General features: G+C 31.6%; 1 pseudogene; it reads right to left on the bottom strand.

Moving 5' to 3' along the window:
* Window positions 1-922: 922 nt before the first annotated feature.
* On the bottom strand, window positions 923-13940 carry LOC132714229 (zinc finger protein 729-like; annotated as a pseudogene).
* Between the last annotated feature and the right edge of the window lie 1019 nt (window positions 13941-14959).

The following is a 14959-nucleotide window of genomic DNA, read 5'->3' as shown; positions in this document are numbered from 1 at the left end:
GCTATTTCAGTCTTAAAATACACAGATATTCCACCACTAAAACGTCCTCTAGAGTTTTGTTAACCTTAGTTCCATATATATGATATGCCTTATAACCAGTAATATCTAAATTTAATGTTTCTTTCTTAGAAATCCAAGTTTCATTTAAGAAAAACAAATCAAATGAATCGATAAATTCTATAAAGTCACTGTCTGTAATGTTCCGTTTAAGTCCATTTATATTCCAAAATGCAACCTTAAGTGATTCCCTCTCATGACTTCCCTACTTTGTGGTTGGTAGTTTGAATTCCTCACCGTCGATGAAGAGTTTGGGACCAACAAATTTCACTGCTTTGTTGGCTTTTTTGGCGTCGTTCATAGCCGGGTATAAAAGTTTCCTTGCCTCTCTAATTCGTTTTGGCAGCTGGGCTCCTACGCCATATCCAAGGCTTTTAATGCGGTGTTCTTGTTGAAGGCAGACTTTCGAACGAGCTCGCGTTCCTTAGGGTAGTGAAACTTCACTACAATGGGTCTTACTTTTTTGTTGTGCTGCTGCGGCCCAATCCGGTGTGCACGATCGATTGTCACATTGTCCGGAATATCCAGAATGTCCGAGATAATAGATTTCACCAGGGTTTCACTGTCCTCGTTTTTGCCCTTTTCACATTCTGCTATACCATAGAATAGCAAGTTATCCCTCATATCTCTCATTTCTAGTTCCGAAAGTTTATCGTCGAGATCCATTTCTTTTTCAAATAACTTTAAATTTAATAAATACGCTGTCACACTGGTGTAATAACGCTTTGACGTTACGTCAATAATTTTGAGCTATATATAATCATAGCGTTCAAGAGCTATAATGTATTAAGCGTTACACTAAAGGCGTGACAATGAATAATGACTCTATTTAACAGTTTTTCTTATTTTGTATATGTGATAAAGATAATATTATATTCATTTTGATTCAATACTTGATATATTAAACTCATGAATAAAACAATACCATGCATATCATTTTATTCAACTCGTTCAATAAATTAGTATTAAACCTACACTCATACAATATCCTCTGAATATTACATGCAACATTTTTTACTACATGAAGTATATACATATTAAACTTTTTTGTAATTGATTCATTGCTCCCTTGTGAATGGTCATTTGCATTTTTGCCCTTTTCTTTCAGTTATTTATAATTACTAATTTCACAACTGGGTCCAACATGGTTTTTTTGCATGTAAAATTTGTAATTTTTGTAAAATTACCTGAGTGCCTGAAGGCCGCATTGCAAATTTGACATCTAAAGTTCGATTTACCAGTATGAGTTGCCATATGTGAAGTAAGATTAGATTTATAGTGAAAATGTTTATCACATAGATCACATTTAAAAATTTTCAAGCCATTGTGGATAATCATATGTGAATTCAAATTACTTTTTGTAAGAATGTGTTATCTCACTTTTCACATGTATAATTTTTCTCACCGGTGTGAATTAACAAATGCGTTTTAAGTGATTCTTTTCGAGTAAATGTTTTATCACATATTGTACATTGAAAGTCTTTTTGGGCAGTATGAATTGTCAATGCCTTTTAAGACCACACTTTTGCGCGAATTTTTTTCGCATATTTCACACTTATTATTTTATGATTCCTGAGTGAATGTTCATATGCCTTTTAAGATGAACTATTTGAGTGCACGTGTCACATTTATAGCTTTTTTTGTACCAGTGTGAATGGCCATGTGTACTTTGATACCACTACGTGTCACATATTTTACACATGGTTCTTTTCACCAGTATGAATTCGCAAATGTCTTTTAAGATTACTGCTATACGCGAATGAGACATAACAAATTTCACATGTAAAATTCTTTTCTCCTGTATGAATTCTAAAATGATTTTTAAGGTCACGTTTAACATAAAATGATTTTTCACAATTTTCACATTTATAATTTTTCTCACCAGTGTGAATTAAAGTATGATCTTTCAGCTGACTATAACGAGTAAAGGACTTATCACATAGATCACATTTAAAATCTTTCAAGCCAGTGTGGATAATCATATGTGAATTCAAATGACCTTTTTGTAGGAATGTTTTTTCACACTTTTCACATGGATAATTTTTCTCACGGTGTGAATTAACATATGCATTTTAAGTGATTTTTTCCGAGCAAATGTGTTATTACATATTGTACATTTGAAGTCTTTTTGGCCAGTGTGAATTGTCAAATGCATTTTAAGTCCACACTTTCGAGTGAATGTTTTCTCACATATTTCACACTTATACTTTTTTATTCCTGTGTGAATGTTCATATGCCTTTGAAGATTAACTTTTTGAGTGAATGATTTACTGCATACGTCACACTTATAGCTTTTTGTACCAGTGTGAACGACCATGTGTAATTTGAGACCACTTCCACGGGCAAATGCTTTGTCACATATTTCACACACATAGTTCTTTTCACCAGTATGAATTCGCAAATGTTCTTTAAGATTACTGCTACACGTGAATGAGACATCACAAATTTTACATGTGAAATTCCTCTCTCCTGTATGTATTCTAAAATGATAATTAAGTGCATATTTAAAATAAAATGACTTTTCACAATTTTCACATTTATAATTTTTCACACCAGTATGAATTCGAGTATGAGCTTTCAGATTACAATAACTAGAGAAGGATTTATCACACACATCACATCTATAGTTTTTCTCACCAGTGTGAATTATCATGTGTGATGTAAGTTGACATAAGAAAGAAAATACTTTATAGCATATTTCACATCTATGTTTCTCCTCTTCGTTATGGCTAGTCATTTTGCGCTGATACTGCTTCCCGGAGATAATCCAAGTATTCCCTTAACTTCTCTGTTTCTCTGCGTTTTTTGTGTTTTTGTTGTTGTTGTTGTTGTTGTTGTTGTTGTTGTTGTTGTTGTTTGTGTTTTTTTTTCACATGGAGGGCATTAACCTGGGTACAAATATAGAATATATTTATTATTTTAGGATATTGCTTTCCACTTATTATTTAATGGAATGGAATTCAACTGTAATTAACATATTTCTTATCATTTAGCTTCGTTCATATAAACGCTACTTCCATTGTTCTATTCTGTATAAGAATATAATTTCTAATGTTTAACATGTTTTCCTTTGTCATATATAATTATCATTTTTAAGGTAGTCTAACTGTAATGTTTTCCCGCCAATAACAATCTAATATCGGCCAGTATGGAAGCAAATCGGTTATTTCCGAAACTCTATTTTTTTTAATCTTGGCCATTTGCTCATTTAAAATCACTCGTCCTTTATCGCTATGTACTAAATTCCGGTCATAAATGGCTAAAAATTATTGAATACCGAAGATTATGATAATAACGTTTACTGAAATGACCGATTTGCTACGATATTGGCCGGTATAAGAAATGATTTGGCAAGAAAGCATTACAGAAATGCTAGTAGTCCGAAAATTTAGCAAAATTAATAATGGGCTTTATACAAAATTATAATAAATAGTTTATCTCGTTTATTTTGCCAAATTGTTTGCAAAAAAGGCCCATTATGCTTAAGAAATGCTTTTATTCATATTTCTCAAAAACTTTCTTTTTTTGATATACTTAAATAGGCTCCAAAAAGTTTCTGATACATATATATAAAAATATATAAATATGATATGATGTAGAACGAGATAAAGAAAACAGAAGCTGATAAATTTTAATAAAGTAATTAAGTAAAATATATTTACTTGGTAGTTTGGTTGCATTCCAGGTTATCAATAATTATTGAAAATATCTCTTCCAGGATATTTGAGACGTGTACTTAAGTTGCAACTTGTTACCTAATGATGTTTCGACTTACTAAGACCGACTTTAAATACAGTTAGCATGCATTAATTATCGACTCTTCAATTGTTTCCTGTTTAGTTATGAAAAGAGTAAATAATTATATCTAAACAGGGTATATCTTTTGACCCCCGGAAGTCATCAATTAAGTTGATAATTGGGTTATTTTAATATTTTGACATATCCTAAGAGATAAAATAATTATATGATAACATCTTTGTTAATTGATAATGTACCAAGGAATGAACGAAAGTGCACTTTATGTTATATGAATGATATAGAAGATGAATTTCACTTTATCCTAAAATGCCCGATATATTCTGAGTTAAGAAAGCAATACATTCCAAGATACTATTATTGCAACACAAGTATGTTTAAATTCATTTCATTAATGCAAACTGGTCGCAAGAAAGAACTGAAAAATTTAGCTATATACTGTGATAAAGCTTTTAAATTGAGGGATAGTTTGTTATAATATACTGACATGAAGCTTTACTCTCTTTCTCTGTTTTTTCTGTTGTTTAAAAAAAAATGAAATGAGTAACATTGTAACTGTTAAATGCGCATTGTATATCCATTGTATATCCATCATGTAGATTTGTAAAGTTATATGTGAATATGAAATTGTACATATATACATATATTTTTTATTTCTTTATTAATATTTGTATCCTCTCAAATAAAATTTATTTGTTTTTCAACACATAACAAAATATAAATACCATGATAAAATGTTTGGACAAAACTAATCCTTATAATTAAGTCTAGTGTTAGTTGTTTTGGGTATTTGTCTGTTTTGTGTGGGTTTTTCGTTTCTTTGTATATGTATATATATATATATATATATATTATATATATATATATATATATATATATATATATATATATATATATATATATGTGTGTGTGTATGTGTATATATATGTATAAAACTGGCTGTAAGTGTGCATCTACTGAAACATTACAGGTAAATTTAGTGTGAATTGAGACCAAAACAAAATCAAACTTCTACAGAAAAAAGGATACAATTTCCAGATAAGTACGAACCAAAGAGCAATTAAAATCATATATACTAGCCTCTGGTTCCATTTAAATTAAATTCAACTGTTTATTGCAGAAAGCAATTTAAATACAATGACTATACCACAATACTATAAAACATTTCATCGAGAGCACATAGAGTACATAGAATTTGTTTACATGCATCTTCATATATACTCATATTCCTCTTTTAGTCCAAGAAATCCGTGCATAAAAAGGGTAAATTGTGCACCTTTTGTGAAAAGCATGAAACTTGGCATGGTGGCAGGAAATAGTATTTCAATTCATTTTAGCCTGAGATCCACTTTTTTAAAATCCAATATGGCCGCCAAAATCCAAGATGGCCGCCATATATTAAAAATTTCAGAATATTTGGGTATTTCAGCTGTAGGCATGCCTAGATTAATATAAAAAAGCATCAGTTCATTATATTACAGATTAATTTATATTCAGGCCTTTGATCCAGGTTGTGCAAATTCAAAATGGCCGCCAAAATCCAAGATGGCCGCCATTTATTTATTTTTTTCAAAATATTAAAGTTTTTTACTTGTATTCTTTACATGTCAGTATGAAATATCACCACTTTATTATATTACACATTTATATATATTTAAGCCTCGGATCCAGGTTGTGCAGATCCAAGATGGCTGCCAAAATCCATAATGGCCGCCATATTAAAATTTTCAGAATTTAATAGTTTTCAGCTGTTGTCGTCATTACAGAACAGTATAAAATAAGACCAATTTTAAAATTATGGTATTGCATATTTATTTATAATCAAGTCTTGGATCTGGGTTTTGCATATCCAACATGCTTGCCGAAATCCAAGATGGCCACCATATTGAATTTTTCAGAATATGTTAGCTTACCGGCTGTAATCATTTTCAAATTAGTAAAAAATAGCACAAATACATTATATTACAGGTTTTTTAACCATACAATTTGAAGAAAATTTTTGGGAGACGTATTGTATTTGCCTTTGCCGTCTGTCTGTCCGTTCGTCCGGATTTAGCTTGTCCATCCTTCACAGGTCAAACTGCATGTGGGAGTTACAGGAGTTATCAGTACTATCCCAAGTTGTGGACATCACCGTCACATTCCGCTTCGATGCACAAAATGGCCGCCAGAGCTAAAAGCAGAAATATCTCTGACCGGCCTTCACTGGTCAAACTACTGGTTGAATATCAACCAAACTTTACAGGAGAGAGCAGAACTATCCCTAGTTGTGCACACACATCACCAGCACATTTCGCTTTGCTGCAAATAATGGTCACCAGAGCTATAAATGAAAAAATATTGTCCGGCTTCCATAGGTCAAGTTACTGGTGGAATTTCAATGAAACTTCACATGGGTGACCATGCATAGTTTTGGAAGAAATATGTTTTTGTGACTAAAACCCATTTAGTTATGAAACTGTTTTAAAGAATCCGATTCATATTGAAACATGCTCATAATTGAATTGCTCAGATTTATGTTTTTAGAAGCATATTTACTTGATTTACGAAAATTCAAAAGAAACAAAAGAATATTTAAAACAAAAAATGGAAGTTAAACCATCTCATAATTTCATTATCTGCCCGTGAATAAAAATTTCTTTGCTAATTTTGGGTAATTTCAAGTTCAAGCAACTTGCAATCAAACTAAACTGAGCCTTATTCCAATGACACAGAACAAAACTTTATTACGATTGGTACAAAATACAATGTCCATCATTTACAAAACCATTTCCTTACATACACTACATATTTACTCGCATGAAAATTGATAATCAACAAACATAACATAAACATATAATTTTGTTCACATATAAAAGTGCTTTATGACAAGTAAATAAAATGAAATTTCAAACATACATTACAATATCTCAAAATTAAACAGACACGTAAGTCGTGTGCATTACCACGATTTTTTTTTATTTTAAACATGCCTCTCAGTTGCGTGCGTTAACGTTAAGTATCCCACAGCCGTGGCACTTTTGCGACTCCGATAAAAATGGTATTGCACGACCGTGCAACTTCATTGTCGACAACTCGGCAAATGTCATTACCCTTTGGGGCGGATACAATACACATGACAGATACAATTAAAATCCACTTATTTTTCCACAAAAAAAAAATTTAAAGAACTTTCAAGTAATATAAGACTCTCAAAAATCGTTCCACAAATAAAGAAAGTCATCAGAATTAAAATTTTCTGCTGCTATAGAATGTATATTAATATTCGCTCTTTTTGCAAATCAGTATATCGGCAAAATTCTGGTAGCAGGTGCTTGTGATGTCATCAGTCAACTTGTCTTTAGTCGTATGACAATAAACAAATAACGTCTACATGGCGTGTCCCAAAGATTTGCAAAAATAACTCAAATGTCATCGCGTTTTCAGATCAATACATTAGTAAATACAATTTATAGAGGAAATTGAATGAGTGTAGGTTCAATACTGAATTTACTGAATCATATTATATAAGAGCCTCTGGCGAGGAAAATATTATTTCATTCAACGAGTTCAATAAATTCAGTAATGAAACTACACGAATATGATTATCATTCTATTTATCACATAACGAAACTAAAGACTGTGTAAAGTGATAAAAGAATCATTTTTAATTGACGCGCCTAAAGTGTAATACTAGAATTTAGCGCGTCTTCACACTGTGTTTACTTAACGTAAATGGCATCACGTAAAAAACATATGCCAGTTGTGCAATATCCTTTTTACGGAGTCACAAAATCGGCATGGGTTCGTGATAAAGTCACTGATCACATAAACCGCGGCACAGGTGTGTAATAAAGCCATTTAATAAATACGCTGTCACACTGGTGTAATAACGCTTTGACGTTACGTCAATAATTTTGCGCTATATATAAACATAGCGTTCAAGAGCTATAATGTATTAAGCGTTACACTAAAGGCGTGACAATGAATAATGACTCTATTTAACAGTTTTCTTATTTTGTATATGTGATAAAGATAATATTATATTCATTTTGATTCAATACTTAATATATTAAACTCGTTGAATAAAACAATACCATGCATATCATTTTATTCAACTCGTTCAATAAATTAGTATTAAACCTACACTCATACAATATCCTCTGAATATTACATGCAACATTTTTTACTACATTAAGTATATACATACAAAACTTTTTTGTAATTGATTCGTAGCTCCCTTGTGAATGGTCATTTGCTTTTTTGCCCCTTTCTTTAAGTTATTTATTACTAATTTCACAACTGGGTCCAACATGGTTTTTTTGCATGTAAAATTTGTAATTTTTGTAAAATTACCTGAGTGCCTGAAGGCCGCATTGCAAATTTGACATCTAAAGTTCGATTTACCAGTATGAGTTGCCATATGTGAAGTAAGATTAGATTTATAGTGAAAATGTTTATCACATAGATCACATTTACAAATTTTCAAGCCATTGTGGATAATCATATGTGAATTCAAATTACTTTTTTGTAAGAATGTGTTATCACACTTTTCACATGTATAATTTTTCTCACCGGTGTGAATTAACAAATGCGTTTTAAGTGATTCTTTTCGAGTAAATGTTTTATCACATATTGTACATTGAAAGTCTTTTTGGGCAGTATGAATTGTCAATGCCTTTTAAGACCACACTTTTGCGCGAATTTTTTTCGCATATTTCACACTTATTATTTTATGATTCCTGAGTGAATGTTCATATGCCTTTGAAGATGAACTATTTGAGTGCACATGTCACATTTATAGCTTTTTTTGTACCAGTGTGAATGGCCATGTGTACTTTGAGACCACTACCTGTCACATATTTTACACATGGTTCTTTTCACCAGTATGAATTCGCAAATGTCTTTTAAGATTACTGCTATACGCGAATGGGACATAACAAATTTCACATGTAAAATTCTTTTCTCCTGTATGAATTCTAAAATGATTTTTAAGGTCACGTTTAACATAAAATGATTTTTCACAATTTTCACATTTATAATTTTTCTCACCAGTGTGAATTAAAGTATGATCTTTCAGATGACTATAACGAGTAAAGGACTTATCACATAGATCACATTTAAAATCTTTCAAGCCAGTGTGGATAATCATATGTGAATTCAAATGACCTTTTTGTAGGAATGTTTTTTCACACTTTTCACATGGATAATTTTTCTCACCGGTGTGAATTAACATATGCATTTTAAGTGATTTTTTCCGAGCAAATGTGTTATTACATATTGTACATTTGAAGTCTTTTTGGCCAGTGTGAATTGTCAAATGCATTTTAAGTCCACACTTTCGAGCGAATGTTTTCTCACATATTTCACACTTATACTTTTTTATTCCTGTGTGAATGTTCATATGCCTTTGAAGATTAACTTTTTGAGTGAATGATTTACTGCATACGTCACACTTATAGCTTTTTGTACCAGTGTGAACGACCATATGTAATTTGAGACCACTTCCACGGGCAAATGCTTTGTCACATATTTCACACACATAGTTCTTTTCACCAGTATGAATTCGCAAATGTTCTTTAAGAGTACTGCTACACGTGAATGAGACATCACAAATTTTACATGTGAAATTCCTCTCTCCTGTATGTATTCTAAAATGATTATTAAGTGCATATTTAAAATAAAATGACTTTTCACAATTTTCACATTTATAATTTTTCTCACCAGTATGAATTCGAGTATGAGCTTTCAGATTACAATAACTAGAGAAGGATTTATCACACACATCACATCTATAGTTTTTCTCACCAGTGTGAATTATCATGTGTGATGTAAGTTGACATAAGAAAGAAAATACTTTATAGCATATTTCACATCTATGTTTCTCCCCTTCGTTATGGCTAGTCATTTTGCGCTGATACTGCTTCCCGGAGATAATCCAAGTATTCCCTTAACTTCTCTGTTTCTCTGCGTTTTTTGTGTTTTTGTTGTTGTTGTTGTTGTTGTTTGTGTTTTTTTTTTTCACATGGAGGGCATTAACCTGGGTACAAATATAGAATATATTTATTGTTTTAGGATATTGCTTTCCACTTATTATTTAATGGAATGGAATTCAACTGTAATTAACATATTTCTTATCATTTAGCTTCGTTCATATAAACGCTACTTCCATTGTTCTATTCTGTATAACAATATAATTTCTAATGTTTAACATGTTTTCCTTTGTCATATATAATTATCATTTTTAAGGTAGTCTAACTGTAATGTTTTCCCGCCAATAACAATCTAATATCGGCAAGTATGGAAGCAAATCGGTTATTTCCGAAACTCTATTTTTTTTAATCTTGGCCATTTGCTCATTTAAAATCACTCGTCCTTTATCGCTATGTACTAAATTCCGGTCATAAATGGCTAAAAATTATTGAATACCGAAGATTATGAAAATAACGTTTACTGAAATGACCGATTTGCTACGATATTGGCCGATATAAGAAATGTTTTGGCAAGAAAGCATTACAGAAATGCTAGTAGTCCGAAAATTTAGCAAAATTAATAATGGGCTTTATACAAAATTATAAAAAAAAAAAAGAATTAAAAGAATTTTCAAATAATATTAGACTCTCAAAAATTGATCAACACATAAAAAAATTATCAGAATTAAAAAATTCTGCTGCTATAAAATGAATATCAATATTCGCTCTTTTTGCAAATCAGTATATCGGCAAAATTCTGGTAGCAGGTGCTTGTGATGTCATCAGTCAACTTGTCTTTAGTCGTATGACAATAAAGAAATAACGTCTACATGGCGTATCCCAAAGATTTGCAAAAATAACCCATATGTCGTCGCGTTTTCACATCTATACATTATTAATAACAATATACATGTATAGAGGATATTGAATGAGTGTAGGTTCAATACTGAATTTACTGAACGAATCGACTAAAATCATATTATGCGAGTCTTTGGTGAGCAAAATATTTTTTCATTCAACGTGTTCAATAAATTCAGTAATGAATCTACACGAATATGATAATTAATCTATCACATAACTAAAATAAAGACTGTGTAAAGTGCAAAAAAGATAAATTTTTCATTGACGCGCCTAAAGTGTAACACTAAAATTTAGCGCGTCTTTACATTATGTTTACGTAACGTATATTAAAATAATTAATAAATATTATTATATTATATTATATTATACTATATGCACGGTTATGCAATACCAATTTTACGGAGTCGCAAAATCGGCATGGGTACGACGTAAAGTCACTGATCACATGTTGCAGATGTATAATAAAGACATTTAATAAAAACGCTATCGCACTAGTGTAATAACGCTTTGACGTTACGTCAATAATTTTGCGCTATATATAAACATAGCGTTCAAGAGCTCAATGTTCAATGTTAGCGTTACACTATAGGTGCGACAATAAATAATGACTCTTTTTAACAGTTTTCTTATTTTGTATATGTGATAAATATAATATTATATTCATTTTGATTCAATACTTAGTATATTAAACTCGTTGAATAAAACAATACCATGCTCGCCAGAGGCTCGTATAATATGATTTTATTCAACTCGTTAAATCAATTAGTATTAAACCTACACTCATTCAATATCCTCTGAATATAGCCTGCAACAAAACGTTTGTAACTGATTCGTTGCTCCCTTGTGAATGGTCATTTGTTTTTTACCCCCACCTTTGACTTATTTATTACTAACTTCACAACTGGGTCCAAGATGGTTCTTTTGCACGTGCCTTTGTAAATAACCTGAGTGACTTTTCATATGTGAGGTAAGATTAGATTTATAATGAGAGATCACATTTAAAATTTTTCAAGCGAGTGTGAATAATCATATGTGAATTCTAATTACTTTTTGTAAGAATGTTTCATCACACTTTTCACATGTATAATTGTTCTCACCAGTGTGAATTAACATATGAGTTTTCAGTGATTCTTTTCTAGTGAATGTGTTATCACATATTATACATTTAAAGTTTTTATGGCCAGTGTGAATTGTCAAATGCCTTTTAAGTCCACACTTTTGAGCGAATGTTTCCTCACATATTTCACACTGATACTTTTTGATTCCTGTGTGAATGTTCCTATGCGCTTGAAGACCACTTCTTTGAGTAAATGATTTACTGCATACGTCACACTTATAGTTTTTTGTACCAGTGTGAATGTTCATATGCACTTGAAGACCACTTCTGTGAGTGAATGATTTACTGCATACGTCACACTTATAGTTTTTTGTACCAGTGTGAATGTTCATATGCACTTGAAGACCACTTCTTTGAGTGAATGATTTACTGCATACGTCACACTTATAGTTTTTTGTACCAGTGTGAATGTTCATATGCCTTTGAAGACCACTTCTTTGAGTGAATGATTTACTGCATACGTCACACTTATAGTTTTTTTGTACCAGTGTGAATGTTCATATGCACTTGAAGACCACTACTTTGAGTGAATGATTTACTGCATACGTCACACTTATAGTTTTTTGTACCAGTGTGAATGTTCATATGCCTTTGAAGACCACTTCTTTGAGTGAATGATTTACTGCATACGTCACACTTATAGTTTTTTGTACCAGTGTGAATGTTCATATGAACTTGAAGACCACTACTTTGAGTAAATGATTTACTGCATACGTCACACTTATAGTTTTTTGTACCAGTGTGAATGTTCATATGCGCTTGAAGACCACTACTTTGAGTGAATGATTTACTGCAAACGTCACACTTATAGTTTTTTGTACCAGTGTGAATGTTCATATGCCTTTGAAGACCACTTCTTTGAGTAAATGATTTACTGTATACGTCACACTTATAGTTTTTTGTACCAGTGTGAATGTTCATATGCGCTTGAAGACCACTTCTGTGAGTGAATGATTTACTGCATACGTCACACTCATAGTTTTTGGTACCAGTGTGAATGTTCATATGCACTTGACGACCACTTCTTTGAGTGAATGATTTACTGCATACGTCACACTTATAGTTTTTTTATACCAGTGTGAATGTTCATATGCGCTTGAAGACCACTACTTTGAGTGAATGATTTACTGCATACGTCACACTTATAGTTTTTTGTACCAGTGTGAATGTTCATATGCCTTTGAAGACCACTTCTTTGAGTAAATGATTTACTGCATACGTCACACTTATAGTTTTTTGTACCAGTGTGAATGTTCATATGCGCTTGAAGACCACTTCTGTGAGTGAATGATTTACTGCATACGTCACACTTATAGTTTTTTGAACCAGTTTGAATGCTCATATGCGCTTGACGACCACTTCTTTGAGTGAATGACTTACTGCATACGTCACACTTATAGTTTTTTGTACCAGTGTGAATGTTCATATGCACTTGAAGACCACTACTTTGAGTGAATGATTTACTACATACGTCAAACTTATAGTTTTTTGTACCAGTGTGAATGTTCATATGCGCTTGAAGACCACTTCTGTGAGTGAATGATTTACTGCATACGTCACACTTATAGATTTTTGTACCAGTGTGAATGGCCATATGCGCTTGAAGACCACTACTTTGAGTGAATGATTTACTGCATACGTCACACTTATAGTTCTTTGCACCAGTGTGAATGGCCATATGCAATTTCAGACCACTACCACGGGCAAATGCTTTGTCACATATTTCACATACATAGTTCTTTTCACCAGTATGAATTCGCAAATGTTCTTTAAGAGTACTGCTATACGTGAATGAGACATCACAAATTTTACATATGAAATTCCTCTCTCCTGTATGTATTCTAAAATGTTTTTTAAGTTCATATTTAAAATAAAAGGATTTTTCACAATTTTCACATTTATAATTTTTCTCACCAGTGTGAATTCGAGTATGAGCTTTCAGATTACTGTAACTAGAGAAGGACTTATCACACACATCACATCTATAGTTTTTCTCACCAGTGTGAATTATCATGTGTGATGTAAGTTGACTTACGAAAGAAAATACTTTATAGCATATTTCACATCTATGTTTCCCTCCTTCGTTATGGCTAGTCATTTTGCGCTGATACTGCTTCCCGGAGATAAGTTAACCTTTTAATCCAAGTATTCCCTTAACTTCTCTGTTTCTCTGCGTTTTTTTTTTCTCTCTCATGGGTGGCATTAACCTGGGTTCAAATTTAGAATACATTTATTAATTTTAGGATATTGCTTTCCACTTAAAAAATTTAATGGAATGGAATTCAACTGTTATTAACATATTATTATATCATTTAGTTTCATTCTTATAATACTGCACGTTTGTAACGTCGCTTTTCATTGGATAATCGTGACGTTTATATATATATATAAGTTTATATACACGGCTGTTGTCGATTAATAAATAAATCTTACCTTTTTTTATCTAAAAACTGATGCTTGCTGTATTATAGATTCGCTATAAAGATTGCTGAAAGGTTATATGACCGTATATAAACGGCTGTTTGCAATATAACCCTCGCCTAGCGGCTCGGGTTATATTTACAAATTGTCTTTTATATAGGACCATATAACCTGTCAACAATCTTTATAACTAATAATATAAACTCTATTTCCATTGTTCTATTCTGTACAACAATTATATAATTACTACTGTTTAACAAGTTTTCCTTTGTCATATATATTTATCCTTAGTGAAGGTAGTCGTACTGTAATGTTTTCCCGCCAAAAACAATCTAATATCGGCCAATATCGAAGCAAATCTTTCATTTCTGGAACGTTATTTTTTCCAAATCTTGGGCATTACATTAATTACAACCAGTCCTTCTTTATCGCTATGTACTAAATTCCGGTTATAAACGACTAGAAATTATTGAATACCGACGGTTATAAATTACGTTTCGGAAATGACCGATTTATATTGATATTGGCCGATGTCAGAAATGATTTGGCGGGAAAGTATTACAGGAAGACTACCCTAAGAATGCTCATTGCCGGAATTTACCGAAATAAATAATGAATTTTGTATAATTCTCATAATAATTAAATACAACATTTATTTTGCCAAATTGTTGCAAAAAGATTAAAGGCCCAATATGGCTCAGAAATGCTCTAATTTATATTTCTTAAAGGCTTTTTTTTGTATACTTTAATAGGCTCATAAAAATTCTGATTGGCTAATTACATAAACCATTTTTTT

The sequence above is a fragment of the Ruditapes philippinarum genome, unplaced genomic scaffold, assembly GCF_026571515.1.
Source record: "Ruditapes philippinarum isolate M1 unplaced genomic scaffold, ASM2657151v2 ctg2839_1_1_1_1, whole genome shotgun sequence".
Lineage (NCBI taxonomy): Eukaryota > Metazoa > Mollusca > Bivalvia > Venerida > Veneridae > Ruditapes > Ruditapes philippinarum.
This window is presented reverse-complemented; position numbering and strand designations above follow the sequence as displayed.